This window comes from Rhinolophus hipposideros (assembly GCF_964194185.1).
Source record: "Rhinolophus hipposideros genome assembly, chromosome: 1".
In the NCBI taxonomy this organism is placed as follows: domain Eukaryota; kingdom Metazoa; phylum Chordata; class Mammalia; order Chiroptera; family Rhinolophidae; genus Rhinolophus; species Rhinolophus hipposideros.
Window position 1 is genome coordinate 68,307,100 of NC_138047.1, and position 16,670 is coordinate 68,323,769.

At 32.3% G+C, this 16,670-nt stretch overlaps 1 protein-coding gene across 1 annotated transcript in view; it reads left to right on the top strand.

Annotated features, from left to right (window-relative positions):
• GRID2 (glutamate ionotropic receptor delta type subunit 2) overlaps positions 1 to 16,670 on the top strand; it is a 1,327,346-nt gene that overhangs the window by 138,127 nt on the left and 1,172,549 nt on the right. The gene's annotated exons all lie outside the window — the stretch shown is intronic.

A 16,670-nucleotide genomic window follows, 5' to 3' on the forward strand; every position in this document is an offset into this window, starting at 1 on the left:
GGCAGGGAAAAGCTGAAGCCAATATTCGAATGATCAGCTTGAGTGAGATAAATTACTTGACCATAGGCATTTACAGATTTTTTAATTATATAAATCATTTACAACATGTAGAAACACACATGCAATAGATTTGCAATAAGGTGCAGTCACTTCCCAACTTTTTAATAAGTGTACTCAGGGTAGAAACAATAAATTAAAATGAAGAATTCGATAAAGCATAATAGAATTAGATGCAAATCTTGTGAATGTTTGAAGAGAGGAAATTCATTTCATCAAAAACATGAATGAACACTTCATACAGGATTTCAACTTTGAGCTCAGGCTTAAATGCTGACTCTTACTTGCAACATGCAACATTCCAGGCTGAGAAGAGACTGAGAGTTAACTCATGGAAACTAGGGTAGAGAAGAACATATTCACTGAATAATCATATTTGGCCTGAATGTAATAATAGCCTAAATATTTATTTTAAAGTGAACTTCAAAAATTAGACCTTTTAGGGCTAAAAGATGAGTTGTAGATGTTTGGATGGTATGATAACCAGAGATGAAATTCTGAGGCAAAGCCAGGATTAGGCTGTCTTATATTCTGCTTTTTCAGTTGTAAAACATGTTGTTCTATAAATTGAGACTTCTGCTAGTCATGATTGAATTTCCCCATATTCATCCATTCATTCATTCATCATTCAATTCATTATCCAATTCATTATCCGTTCATAACTGTAATGTCTTAAGAACACAGAAGTACAAAGGATAGGTATAGTCTCTTGCAATTTATAATAGTAGAAAGTTACTTTTATATTCCTAAATACAAAATATAAATACCCTAAATGTAAAAGTTTTAATAGAAATGATAATCATTATGCCACATTGTTTGGAGAAAAAATATAAGACCCGGTCTTATTTTACTATACTAAGACCGGGTCTTATATAATAAGACTGGGTATTATACATAATATAATATAATATAATATAATATAATATAATATAATATAATATAATATAATATAATATAATATGTTATAATGTAATGTAATATAATATAACATAATACTGGGTCTTATATTAATTTTTGCTCCAAAAGACACATTAGAGCTGATGGTCTGGCTAGGTCTTATTTTCGGGGAAACACGGTAGCATACCTGGAAATGCTCTGTATTATCAGTATTAACATTGCCTTACTATCATGCTTTGATTAGCAAATTTACCAAGAGTAAATTTACTTTTGTTTCTCCAGGGTTTTAATCCAATCTTTAATGAAGTGTTCTGTGTGATTCTAAGCATAAAAATGAGACTAATAGACATAACCAGAATGTGTGAGAAAAACATATATGTGGAAGTACGTAATCATTTTTTTTGAGTTGCCACCTCCTCAGTCCTGAGTAGATTGCAAAGCTACACACACACACACACACACACACACACACACACACACACACACGCTATCTGTTTATCTCTCTTTATATGTATTTACATATGAATACGTAGTATACGTGTAGGCGTATATGCATTAGCTCTTACCCTCTGAGAAGCAAATGCCATGTCAGAATTAGTTTCCTGGAAATTTATTGTGGAAATGCCTGTGAGTTAAGAAAGGAAAGGATCCGAAGGAGGTAGAGAGAACTATCAGACAGTGATGCAGGACTGATCCCTGAGAAGGAAGAAGGGAAGGAAGGAAAGAAGGAAGGATGGTTGGGTTAGAAGAACCTAGGATGCCTCAGTTCTTAGAAAATTTTGGACAGGCCAATGAACAGGGAGTCCTTGTACCAAAGTTGCTTGTCAGAGGAGTCCTGCATCTTTCAGGAATGGGCATGCCTTAGTAATCCTGCTCTGTTTAGTCATTAGCTGAGTAAAACTCATGGTTAGCATCTCAGCAAAAATACAGTGGTGGATTCTAGAACCAGCAGTTGAGGCTCTGGTTCAATTATCGTCCCCACAGCAGGAAATTTGAGACATCTGTTTTCATGGACTCCACGTAATATATATATATATATATATATATATATATATATATATATATATATATATATGTGTGTGTGTGTGTGTGTGTGTGTGTGTGTGTGTGTGTGTGTGTGTGTGTATAAATATCAGAAACATGCATTTATAACACCCAAATGAATTATTAATAAATACTTTTAAACAGCTTCATTGTTAGTTACTATCATATATATCATATTAAAATACCTTTTTATTAAGATGTTAATAGATATGTGAAATTTCTGTGTACATAGTACTTCCCATTATATTGGAGGACATAAACACACAAGTAACTTTGCCTATTGGACGCATTGTTGGAGACGATTGCCTGGTCTTTGTGAATGACTTTTAACATCCAGAAAATAAATGTTACAGCTTATTTTTTAATTTTCTTCTCAAATTTTAATTCATCTTATTTTACAAATAGAAAATATTTAAGCTATATATGGGGTCCTTTTTTTATAATCCATAACATTGGAAAACTAAATTATACCACCTTTCCAAAAATTAAGACCACTGACTATTTCTTGCTTAATGAAATAAAAATAATGATTATGTCCCAAAGACAGTTTTACAAAACTGAATATAATAGCAAATATGTTTGCACTAAACCACAGGATGAACACTTTGACCACAGCCAAAACATAATTAGATTTCTCAGAAATGCCTCCTAGTTTTTCAGAAAAACAGTACTATATCACATACACAGACATATAGTGTGACCTTTTTTTGAGAAATATAAATGATAACAAATTCCATATTGTCTACTCTAATAGCATTAATGATATTTGAATGACTTAGACAAGTCATAAAGTAGGTTTCCATGCATTAAAACAATGATAAAATAATTATATTTATACATTTTTCTATTACTTGGTACAGAGAGGTATGTAAAAAAGAGAATTTAGGCAGGTGGAAGTGAACATTAGCCACAGTTGTAACTTTGGCCAGTGACTGACTAATGTAACTTTTTTCAAACTTTATAAACCTAAATATTGATTCTCTGAAGAAATACAATTTTAGTAATAAAGTGAAGCATAAGATAAAAATCTATTATTTTTATGTCTGAAAATGTTATTTGAATCCTATATATTTTCATTTGTGGAACATTCACACCAAATCTTCACCTCTACAAAATTTCTTGATCACTTTTCAATTATTAATATTTTTTTGTGTTACTCACAAAAACAGAATTATAGTATTAAAGTAAACATTTCCAAAATACTGACTTTTAAGTGTCATTTAGTATATTTTTTGCCTAAATGGTTGCAATTCTACTGTGCTTCTAGCCGTCCATCTTTTACAACTTCATGATTACGAAATGAAAATTATTTCTCCTTTTTTTATGGTACTACTTTAAGTATCTATTAATTAAAACAATTTTAATGGACTTTATTTTTTAATTATACTCAGCACAACAACTAGAGAACACCTAAAAGAGCTCATGTCTTCGAAGGGTGCTGGAATTTACGTGAAAGGAAAAAATAAATACTTCAAGTATTTTTAAATAATTTGGAGTAATATTTTAATGAATTTACTCAACAGGAATTCATTGAATTTTACAGGCAAAACGTCTTACCTACTAAGGAGAACAACAGAGACATTTTCCTGCTCTTATGAAAGTTGTATTCCAGTATTCATATATTCATCAAATAACTTCTTTTCTCATACTCTTATGTTCCTGAAACAGTCTGCTACGGAATTAATTATTTGATTGCAACTTGGAAGAATGTAAGAGGGAAAAGTACAGAATGTCAGGAGAGCATATAATCCAAGAACTAGACCTACTGTGGGCCTGGGGTGGTGACCCGAGAGTGAGTGGTCTTGGAGCAGTAATCTGGAGAATGAGGAGACAACCGCAGGCAAACGGCAGGAAGGGTGTTCCAGGGATAGGGAATAGAAGAATTGCAGAACACCCTGAAATGTGGAGGAGCTTGAGCAAATGAAGGAAACCATTGTAAGCAGGGCTCTGAAAGTAAGCGCTGATGAGGTGGAGAGAGGAGCAGGGTTCTCTAAATGTGTCCTAGTATAACTAATTAAGAGTAAGCTTACGTGACTTTTGTTATATTTTAGGGATTTAATAAACTTTAGGCCACTGTTTGATACTAGAATGTAACAGTAAATTATATGATCTGATAATTGCCTATGATATTCTTGATTAAATCACCAAGATTTTTCTTCTTGATGAAAGGCCAATTGCTGCCACCTCGTGTATTTAAAAATAAATTCTTAATGAGTAGTTTTGTAAAGATTGTATTTTTTTTTTTTGTATAGGTCACTTACCTTATTTATTTGGAAATGAGTTACATCAGTTGGTGAATGATACATCAGAAACTTAGAACTTTTTCTCATTTTCCAAGTTCCTAAATTGTATGGTGAATGAAAAGTTTTCTTTCTAATGCGCTAACAGTGTTTCTCAATGGAAGCAATAAAATGAACTTTTTGGCAGCACTCCCAGAAAAAAAAAAATATCCTTCTAGCATTTTTGAAAATGAGTAGGGAAAAATTATAAATAATCTAAAATAAACTCAGAGTAGAGGCTTATATGAAATATTTTAGAGTGTGTATTGGGAACCATGTTTTCTTCCATAATACCTTTAGGATTTTGTGGTGCTGTAAGAATGGGAAAATGCATTCCCATGAGAAATTTGGCATTAACATCCAATGCTACACTGAAAAATTGTGAAAGGTCTTATATATCCGTTTGAAATCTATTTTGAAAGTAAGATCTAATACATGAGAGAATACCAGAGTTTAATGATTAGGGGTTGTTCTCATCTTGCCACTAAATTCAAGTCTACAATACTGATGTCTGCTGAATACATTAGGAGGTGTAGAGGATGAAACGCGGAGGAAAAAGTCAGAGATCTCAAAGTCACCCTACCTTAATGAAAAATAAAAGGTATGTGTGAGCTATGGCTCCAAAGCAAAATATCTAAACTCTGTGTCACTTCTGGAACCTAGGTCATGTTCTTACAATTATATCTTATGTGTGGAATAACAAATAATATGTAAATTGCTGCAATATATAAAGCACTGTATGTTACTAAGAATACAAGTTCCGTTTCTCACTACCTCTGCCTTGCTTGTTATGATAACCACCTAACTAGTCATCCATTTTCCTGTGTATCCTCCCTGTTATATAAATTAGGTACACATACATTATTCTTTTTTAAATCACAGGTATGTTAGGCAAGATTTGTGCCTAAACTCTTTCAGTAATTCAGTTATGTTTTATATTTTAGGCATTAGTATATTCTCCTGTCTTCAACCTGTCTTTCTAGACTTATTTTCCACACTCCCTACAAATGGCATGAATCTCCTACTATAACCTACATATTCTGTGTTTCCTTATGTGCAAGTTTTTGATCACATTAATCTTCCTGTTTGTTGTATTTGTCCCTCTGTTTGTTTTCCTCTACCACCTCAATATCTAAATATTCTGTAAAGCCAAGTTCAAATGACTTAGCTTCCATGAGCGCTTACCTTTTCCTTATGGAAATAGCTGCCTTCTCCTTATCAAAGAATTCTCTATGATACATTAACTATACTTTGTTTATAGCACTTATTTCATTTTCCATTGCATTATTTACATCTATCTGCTAGATTATAAGGAACTTAAAGGCAGGGATTATATCTGAGTCATTTAGCTCAGTGCCTTGTACAGTAAATATACATAGAATGAATGATTAAATATATAAAGTGAAAAATGTATTACTTTCATATGCATCAAAAATGCAGGCTTCATCTACATATGCACATCAGGTTGAGTATTTAGCTGACTGGAAGGAATGTCTCAATATGGAGAAAAGCATAATGTAGTATTAACTTACATATTCATTTATTTTTTTGTTTTTCTACAATAATTTGTTGAGAATCAGCTGTGGGCTAGGAACATTATGTCAGTAGTTGATGAATTCAAGGTTTATATGAATCTTCAGCTGAGTTTTTCTAGAAATGTGTCATTTGCTTTCAAGAGACAAGGTATAAGAACGTAACAGGCAGAGAACAAAAGAAGGCATATTCTAAATTTAATTGTGATGAGCCTGTATTAGTCTGTATGTAGGAGTCTGTGTTGAACTCTTGCTCCCTCCCCCTTCAAGAAATTTTTCTACTACAGATTTATTTTGAAATGAAAAAATAATAGTTTCTGACATTGTAATATTGTTTTTTTGCAAATATTTCAGGATCTAGAATAAATGAGGCTATTTCGCAGTATGAGGTGATGACATAAAGAGAAGTGATGAAATCAGTCATGAAATGTGCAGTTAGAGTAGCCTCAAGAATTTTTCCTTCAGCACAATTGGTATATTTGAGCTATATCAAAAAACGCTAACTAAAAAATGGCCATATCTTTTTTTTTAGCATGAAACATTTAGAGTGAAACATTTTTACCTTTAATTTTTCTTCATTTTATTCCCCAAATAAACACGTAGGTTAGCAAAATTTTGCAAACCTGTTAGTCTCTGTGATATGCATAATGGTAATAAGATGAATCAGATCACCCAAGTTCTAGTCCTGGGTCAGCCACTGAATGAAATGTGTGACCTGGTCAATTCAACTAAATACATTCTGCCTCAAACAACCTTATCTACAAAATATGGGGATTAGCCTTTAGTGGTCATTTTTAAACTGCTCCAAGGATTCTCAGTGGTTCACAAAGTCCTTTCAAGAACTGCCTGGCAAGAAGGAGTGGCCTAGTGTACCAGGTGTCACCATTTTTAGTAATCGTTTTTGTCTTCTGTTTTAATTACACATTAAAACTACATTATAAATTATTTTTATTTCCAAGAGGTATTGTGGCAAAAACAAGAAAACCATTAAAAGTAAAAAATTCCATGGATTGAATCATCTCTTGGTTTCATACATCAATAATCTCAATTTTTAACTCTCTGGAACATGGATAGTGATAGGTAAATATAAGTGCAATTTTGTTTGTTTTATTCACTCATCAAGCATTTGTTGAGAAATTTACTGCATGTCAAGGGCTGTGTCCAGTGTTGTGGGAATTCTGGGGCCATAGAGTTCAAAATCTATCAGGCAACATAGACACATAAATATCTAAGGAAAAAAAATGTTCATGTGATAAGCATTATGTCAGAAGTAAGTATAAAGTGTCCTTGAAGCATGTAGACATCACTTAATATGCTTTATATCCTTCATGTACTTGGTAGGTAAAGAATCCATAATGGACTAATTCAAGTTTGTCTTAGTTCCAGTGATTTTCCAGTGATTTCTGGTTCTGTTTTGGAACTGAAGCACTTTTTATTTCAGGATTATTAATTTTAAAGCACATACCAGAAAAAAAATATTATCTTTGAAAATCCTTTCTATTTTTTTTATTTTTATTGTTATTTATTTATTTATTTATTTATTTATTTATTTATTAGTTTCAGGTGTACAAGACAAGGTAATACTTAGACGTTCATCATTTATATCCCTCACACTGTGAACCCCCCTCCCCCCATCCACTATCCCTCCGACTTCACACTGAACCATCACATTATATATATAAAATTATAGTTGGCATTCATTAATGTTTAGCTTCTGGTGTACAATGCCATGATCAGGTATCCACAGTATCCCTGAGGTGGTCTCCCAAATAGGACGCATGTCCATCGGATACCCAACAAAATCTTTACAACATTATTGAATACCTTCCCCAAATTAATTTTCAAAAAAACCCTGAGGCCATCTTGTGGTTACCAGCTGCTTCTAAATCCCTTCATCTTTCCCCTTATCCCCAACCCCCCCACACACACCCATCTAACAACTCTCGGTTTTTTCTTTGTGTCCCCAAAACTGTTTCTGATTAGTTCATTCACATAGTCTTTTCTTTAGATTCCATATATAAGTGAGATCATATGGTACTTGTCTTTCTCTTTCTGACTTATTTCACTTAACATAATGTTCTCTAGATCCATCCATGTTGCTGCAAATGATAAGATTTCTTTCTTCTTGATGGCTGCATAATACTCCATTGTATAAATGTACCACGGCTTCTTAATCCAGTCATCTACCGATGGGCATTTCAGTTGTTTCCATGTCTTGGCTATTATGTATAGTGCTGCAATAAACATAGGAGTGCATACAGATTTTTGAATTGGAGTTTTGGATTTCTCCGGGTAGATGCCTAGGAGTGGAATTACTGGATCATAGGGTAGTTCTATCTTCAGATTCCTGAGATACCTCCATACTGTTTTCCATAGTGGCTGCACTAATCTGCAATCCCACCAACAGTGCACTAGCATTCCCTTTTCTCCACATCCACGCCAGCATTTGTTGTTTCTTGATTTATTGATGATAGCCATTTTGACTGGTGTGAGGTGGTATCTCATTGTGGTTTTTATTTGCATTTCTCTGATGGTTAGTGAGGTTGAGCATTTCTTCATATATCTTCTTGCCTTCTGTATGTCCTTTTTAGAAAAATGTCTCCTCAAGTCCTCTGCCCATTTTTTAATTGGGTTGTTTGTTTTTTTGGAGTTGAGTTGAGTAAGTTTTTTATAGATTTGTGATATTAATCCCTTATCAGATATATCATTGGCAAATATCTTTTCCCATTCAGTAGGATCCCTTTTTGTTTTATTGATGGTTTCCTTTGCTGTGAAAAAACTTTTTAGTTTGATGTAATCCCACATGTTATTTTTTCTCTTACTTCCCTCGCGCGAGGGGATATATCAGTGAAAATCTTACTCCGGGTAATGTCCATGAAGTTTCTTCCTATATTTTCTTCTAGATATTTTATGGTTTCAGATCTTACGTTTAAGTCTTTAAGCCGTTTTGAATTTGTTTTTGTATATGGTGTAAGGAGGTGGTCCAGCTTCGGCAAGAAAATCCTTTCTATTTTTAAAATCATCACTTATTCATACATTACTTATTTTAATACAATATTTTTAAACCTTTATTTAAAAAGAGTTAAAGCATATAACTTGAAGTTTGTCGTTTGTAAGAAATATGGAGGTCCTTGTGATGATAGCATAAAAGCAGAAATGGGTATAATTGTTATAAATAATTCAGTATATAAATATGTATATCAGAGTCCTAGTGAAATATTCATTAAGACATGAATACTGGTCTACCCCAAATTTTATTCTATAGTAATTGAATGTATATTTGCTTTTGATGATAAATTTTATTCATCGATGGAGCTAGGTCATGGTACTCGATAGTTGGTGAAACATTATTCTAGGTGTTTCTCTGAAGGCATTTTTAGATGAGATTAAGATTTAAATCAGTAAATTTTGAGTAAAGCAGATTATCCTCTATAATGTGGGTAGGCCTCATCCAAGGAAAACTTCCTCAAGGAAGAAGAGAAAGTTCTGCCAGCAGATCACCTCTGGACTCAAATTGCAACTTTTCCTTTGGTTTCTGTCCTGCTGTCGTCCCCTGCAGATTTTGGACTTGCTAAATTTCCACAATTCCTTAAAACCTGAATCAATCTCTCTCTCTCTCTCTCTCTCTCTCTCTCTCACTCTCTCAGTATTTCTCTCCCCCACTTCCTCCTTTCCTCCTTCCCTCCCTCAATATCTTGTGTGTTTTTACATCCTGTTGGTTTTATTTCTCTGGAGAACCCTGAGTAATACATTCTTTAGGCCCTATAGGGTTCTCACCATGTTATACCGTGTTTTCTCGAAAATAAGACTTAGCCGAGCAATCAGTTCTAATGCGTCTTTTGGAGCAAAAAATAATATAAGACCCGGTCCTATACTATACTATATTATATAAGACCCGGTCTTATATTATAGTAAAATAAGACCGTGTCTTATATTAATTTTTGCTCCAAAAGATACATTAGAGCTGGTTGTCCTGCTAGGTCCTATTTTTGGGGAAATAGGGTAATAGGTTAAATAAATAAACTTGTCCAAGTCAGAAAAATCACTCAATTTCTATGTGATGTGATAAAGTGATATAGATAATGAAAAAGCGAATACAGTATTATCAAGATAATAGTGGCAGCACATATTCTTTCAGAGGCAAGAGACAACAAAGTGAATATATAGGCAGGTTAAGTGCTCACTAGTTTTATTCACAGCGGGACATCAGTGAATTCTACAGTCATGCAGTTCTTACAAAAGACTATCTAGCCTCTCCCTACTTCCCCTTTTCTGAATATCATGAAGACAGGCCTGGATATTTGGATAAATTTCTACAGGATACTGGTGATGAAATTTGAGAATTACTGACATATCTTTCTGTAATGGAGAAGAACTGATATCAATGATATGTACCTCGTATGATTGTTACTTATAATCATTAATTATTTTTTAAGTTTAGGTCCCAAATAGTTTTACACATCTAATATTGCTTTTCTTTTCCCTTCTTTTGTCTTGTTCAGACTTTTAGTGGAAATATAGGCTGTCAAAATCCTAGTATAAGCAAGGCTCATTTGAAATTCTGAACTCTTTGCATTTCAAATATATCCTGAAGGTTTCCATGGATTTAGTAAAATAGGACATTTACTTTATTGTTTTTCTTTTTCAAAAAATATAGTATGAAAAACAAAGAGAATAATCTATTGAAAAAGTGCATATCAGACAGTCTTTCTCCCCTTAGTTATTTACATTTTAATATATTTAGATCTCTTTTAAATAGAATATTACATAAAAGATACATTTGAAACTAAATATACACACCACCCTGTTCCATTTTCCTCTCTTATTTATCCAATATATTTTCCCACATGTGTATTTATCATAAATATTTATTGTTTTGCATTTTTAAAATTTTATATAAATGGTATGTGCACACATATATTTATACAACTTCCTTTTTCCAGTTAACATTTTTTGATGTTTCCCCTTGTTATATACATAGGTCTGCTTTATGCACTCTCATTGAAATTGAATATTTTACTTTACAAATATATCATGAATATTTTACCCATTCTTTTATAAATGTACATTTTGGTTAGTTTTTTTCTAGTATAGTTTTCACAGTTCTACTGGAATTTCTTTATGCCTATCTTTGTAAAAATATATTTTAATGAATATTCTTTACATATCTCATTCTGTACTGACTTTAAACAATTTTTCATCAGTTTTCAAGTTTATGAAAAATGATTGTCATTTAAAATGATTTGCCTACATATTTTAGTTAAAATTACATGACATAAGTCCTACACTAAGTAGGACTACACTTTGCCCCCAATAATCACAAACATATATTTATACATATAAGCATGTAAACTTTTCTACTTTTTTCTACTTTCTAGTTATGGAGGTAGGAAAGAGTTTGATCTTATAGAACTTCCTACGGAACTCAGCCAGGTAGTAGCATGTTCAGTATCCATCAAGCTAGGTCACGTGTGTTTTTCAACAGGGGAGTAAAATGTATTTTTGAAGTAAAACATTTATCCAGGTATAACTCATCTTTTCTCGCCAAAAACTCTTAAGAAACTTATAATGAGGAACAATCCCATATGTTCTCCAGATGTCTTTTTCCTAAGAAGTCAAATACTCTTTCAGTAGAGTTGATGATACAGCTACTTCTTAGAAAACTAGAGGCTCTATACATATACAGTGGTAACGTACATTTTTTTCTGCAAGAAATGCATAAAACATAAACTTACACTTGTATGCTCTTCTTTCTTATCTGTGATATTCACTTTCTCTATCTCTAGGATGTTTTTTTTCTCATATTGATATTTTTAAATTTTAAGTCCAATTACATGAAACCCCAACTAAGCTTTCCTGTCTTCTCTAGGTGTTTTACGTATGATATCTAGTTGTATGCAGTTTTTAATCCCACAGAAGCTTTGTGCTGATTGTGTGCATGGTGGTTTTCTTGTTGTTTTTTAGTTTTTTTTAATGTTTATTATTTGACATATCATTTGACATATCATTGTCATCTAGACTGGTATTGATAATCACTTCACCTTCTTCAACACTTTAGAGCAGATTTGAGAGAGTCATTATTTTCCAAGGGGAATTAACTATTCATGATAAATTAGCAGGGGATGTGTAGGTATTTTTCCCAAGGAAAATCTTCATCATCTTAGAAATGTGTCATCTGTTGTTTTTTTTAACCACACCACTGAAATTTTATTTTACATTTTATATAGCTGAAAGTTTTATGTATTGTGGCGATCTCTATACAGATAGAATGCTCTATATTTGGGAAATTACAAAATATTTTTAAACGTATGTATACAAGTAGTAGTAAGCATTGCTCCAACACATAATACTTTAATTTATGATCACATATCTCCTTTAGGTCTTCTGACCGGGAATTTTAAACATAAAGCAAACCGATTTTTGTTTTCCCTCAGGAAAGGTCAACATATAACAATATACATTTATAACTCCCAAAACTCACATCACTAAAATGAAGTGTGATTATGGCGGATGTCAAAGACTGCAATTGCCTCCCCATCACAGTCTGGCAAGGAACAAGCTTAACCTTTGGTTGCACTAAACTGAAGCAGGATTCTTGATCATTCTTATCACGGAGTTTGCTATCTGAAATGAACGGTGGGAGACATTCAACTATGTTTCACTGTGTTGTTGTTTAAAAAAATGATAGATTAGAAAGGATGTGTCTGTTGATTTTTTTCCCCAACTACCCTAAGCTGGGCAAAAATATGTTTTGACTCAAGAATAAAGTTAAGGTTTTCGATGTGTGCTGAAGATCACCATTCAACACCAAAATATGTTTGCTGTTCTTGTTTGCTGAAAACTCAAGAAATAGAATTGAGTAAGGATGAGGAAAATGGCTTGCTGCTTATGGAGATGAGTTCCTATCATTTATAATTTAAGGGTTTATCTGACCAAAATGTATTCCTAAAAATCATTTCTTGTTCTTGTTAATTTGAGTTATTAAATTATCTTACTTGAAAATAATATATGTGAATACGTACCTGTAGGATACTCCTAAATCAATCAGTGTATCACTGACATCTTAACAAACAGTAAAACCACTGGGGATACATATATCTACTGAACTATATTGTGACACGTAACAAAGCTCTCCTTTCTATAGAGGGCCATAACAACCAGAAGAAAAAGATGTATCCTATTTTGAGGAACACAATTTTTCTCATGTTCAAATTTGGACAGATTTTAGTTTAAATTTCCATACATATCCATATGAGCAATAGAAGTAAATTTATGGCATTATAACATAAACCATGTAAGAAATTGTTTACAAAAATAGCTTTATATTTTATAATATCTCTTTTAGTTGTTAAAGGCTATTGTTAAATGGTTCTTGATTGTATGCTGCCTTTATAATGAAGGTCAAACAATGGTCCTGAAACATAGTAACTAGGTACTCTAAATTTCTCATTTAAAGCGGATGGTATTTCAGTTTTCTAATTCTATCTCATAATTCAAGGTCAGAAAGTAGTGCAATCTAGGTATTGTAAATTAGTCTCTCAAAGCAAGATTTTTGCTCTGAGCCACTTAGAGGCTTCTTGCTGGTAAAATCATTTGTATCTTTTATGTGCCATGAATTATAAACCCACTCTTCCTATAGAAGCCCTCCCTTTGAGTATGACATATGTATATTTAAGTGCATATGCTCATTGAGTTTAAGTACATAGAGTGAATTCTACCATCACAGTTTTTTTTTTGTCTGAAATTTTTGAACTACAGCATTTATTGAATAATTTAACTTAATTAGGTCCAATTCAAATATATTTTGGAAAAAACAAAGCCAAACAAACAAACAAAATCTCCAGTCTCTGCTGAGAGGTTTAATGAGTCTCAATTTTGAGATCAACAGTGAAATCAAGGGACTCAGACAAATCTGTATTAAAACTTGAGGTATCAAATCCAGTTTATAGAAATTGTCAGAAATGATTGACAAAAACAAGCCAAAGATCACTGTTCATTTATATTAGTACTATATTTTTTTCTGTTCTTATGCCCATTCTTGCACAGATTTTTATGCAAAGAACCATATAATAAAAAGTCAGGATTACTGGGATTTAAGGCTTCTGTTGCTACTAATTTTAAGAGGAATTTAATTGCTAGTTGTTTATGTTTCTTCCACGGTGGTAAGTGGAATACTGGAAATTAGATTCCTTGATGTCTAATAATTCTGCTGGTTCCAATCTCCATCTTACAGTCTTATCTTCTTACCTCTATGTTTCTTCTTTTTTTTCTTTTCTTTTTTGTTTTTTAAACTCACTTGCTCCTTTCCTCTTCTTCCCTCCCACTGAAATGCTCCCTTTCTCTCTCCGTCTACGATTTTATGATAAATCACTCTCAGGAACTCATCTCCATGCCATTCTCAAACATTCATAAAATATCCTTTCCTAAATTGTAAAGTATATGCATTTCCTCTCATCACCATCATTCCTTGCTATCTTATTATATAGTTTAAATCTGTCATGAACAAATTATAATCATAAAACGACCAACGGAACTAGTAAAATAGTAGAAATAGTGTAATTCTGGTTGAAACTGCTTTCCTTGTGCCCTTTCTTACCCTAACAGTTTTTAAGAGGATTTTTTATTATATTCTCTTCCCTGTCCTAACCCCAATTCAAACACAGATGTCAGATCATCTCATTTCAGTTAGGAGAAAGACTGTTCTCCTTAGTGTTAGACATAAAATGATAGCTTTTCATACTAGACGGATTTTATGTAGTAGGTATAGTAACTTTTGCTCTACTCACTTTAGCACAGCCTAGATGAATTAGAACAATATATTTGACTACTTTTTTCTGATGACAAAACAATATAATGGCTACTAATACTGTGTAAGTTTTAAGAATGTCAGAACTCAAAAAAAAGGTCATGTGTAAACGCTATATGTCATATTTAGTTAAACCACCATTTTATAGCATATGGCAGGCTCCAAGGAATCAAAAATGAAGAAGACAGGTTTATTGATCTTAGTGAATTTTCAGTCTCATAGGAGAGCTAGAAATGTAAGCACATGGTAATTAAAATGATTGATGGATATATTTAAAAATATGACTATGTATAAAACATAGAAATTGTACAGAAAAGTGCTTAATTCTCATAGGAAATTAAAGAAATGAAGAGCGAGGTGAAGGAAATTTTAGGCAGAGAGAACACTTGTAAACTCAAGAAGACACTACTTAATTAATATCAATAATTTGAAATGAGATTACATATATGCCAAAAGGGAAAATGTCATACTCCTGATACAAGATATCATTTCACCAGGTTGCTTCATTTGTTTGCCTCTTAATATTATGGAGCTTTATTAAAAAAGATACTTATAGAGAATTGTAATTCAGCAGGAAGAAACAAAGTACTTGATATGTGAATGATGTGATGTTTTCTTTGTAATTTCCTCAAAATCTTCATTGGGGAAGAGCTTATGTTTCTCTGCAATAAATTAAATATTTATTTGCAGTTCACAAAACCTCATAATCTTGTTTGTTTGAAAATCCTGTTTGATATGGCCTTCTGTTTAGTCTTGGTATTACATTAGGTACCTATAGAATAATGAGATGTGAGAATAATGACATTGTGAGATGTTAACACAGAGATCAGTTCGATTTTCTCCCCATTTCCACTAATGTGAAAAGCATCTAACATATTTGCATAAATCTTGACTTAGAAAAGTGGTAATAAACAAAATCACAAAGTTCACTAATTTACATCTTTTGGGCCATAGACAATATAGACAAAAGATTCATAGCAGGGAGAGGTTGATATTCTCACAAAGCCCTTTTATTATTTTATTATTTTGATTTTCATTGCCTTTCACAATTTCTGGGTAGATTTACACTTATTTTTCTTTTTCAAAGAATAGTCCTGTACTTTCTTTTTCTTCGTTATTATTTTTCAGATTTTTGCTTCTAGTAACTTTTTTCTATTCACTCCCATCTTCAACCACTTTTTTTTTTCTATTCAACTTATTTTTCTGTTAAACCAATTGGACTGTTCAGCTTTTAAAATTCACTTTTAATTCTCCATATTCTTAATATCTATGAAACTAGACTTAATATTGGCACCAAATTTTTATCTTGAATAAGTGATATTTTAGAAGCCCTTTAAGCATAGTATGCCTTCAAAATGGCTGATGTGGAAAGATTACATTAAAAAATCTTTAATGATATGAAATGTAAATTTAACTATGAGTATATAAAAACTTGAGCCAAGAAAAGCTAGATTATTAATACTATATATATGCATATATATACATACATATATATGTGTATATATATATGTATATGTATATATATATATATATATATATATATACATGCGTATATGTACGAGACATAGTCATGAACCCAATTATGTCAGCTATTATGTAATCTAGGAGGAATAAGTTAATTCATTCACCCAACACAAACTGAAATACAATTATGTACCGTGTATCAAGGTACAGAACCTTGTAACAAGCTCTGGAGATACAAATGAAAATAATGTTTAACATTTATCCAGTGCTTATTATGTAGTAGTTATTATTTTCAGAGCTTTCATCACTGGTAATATAATCCTTCAATAACATTACTGAATAGGTGCTATTATTAGCTGAATATTTTAAATAAGAATATTATTATGAAACTTAGAGAAATTAAATAACTCTTTCAAGGTCACTCAGGTAGTAGAAAGTTGCAGAACGAGTACTGGATCCTAGTTCTATCAAAGCCCATGTCCAAATAGACATGTAAGATGTCAGAGAGGCAATAGATTGGGGGAGGGGCTTATCACTTTGTGAGGGGTGAAATGTCTAACTATTGCATTGTTTGGACACCTGAAACTAACA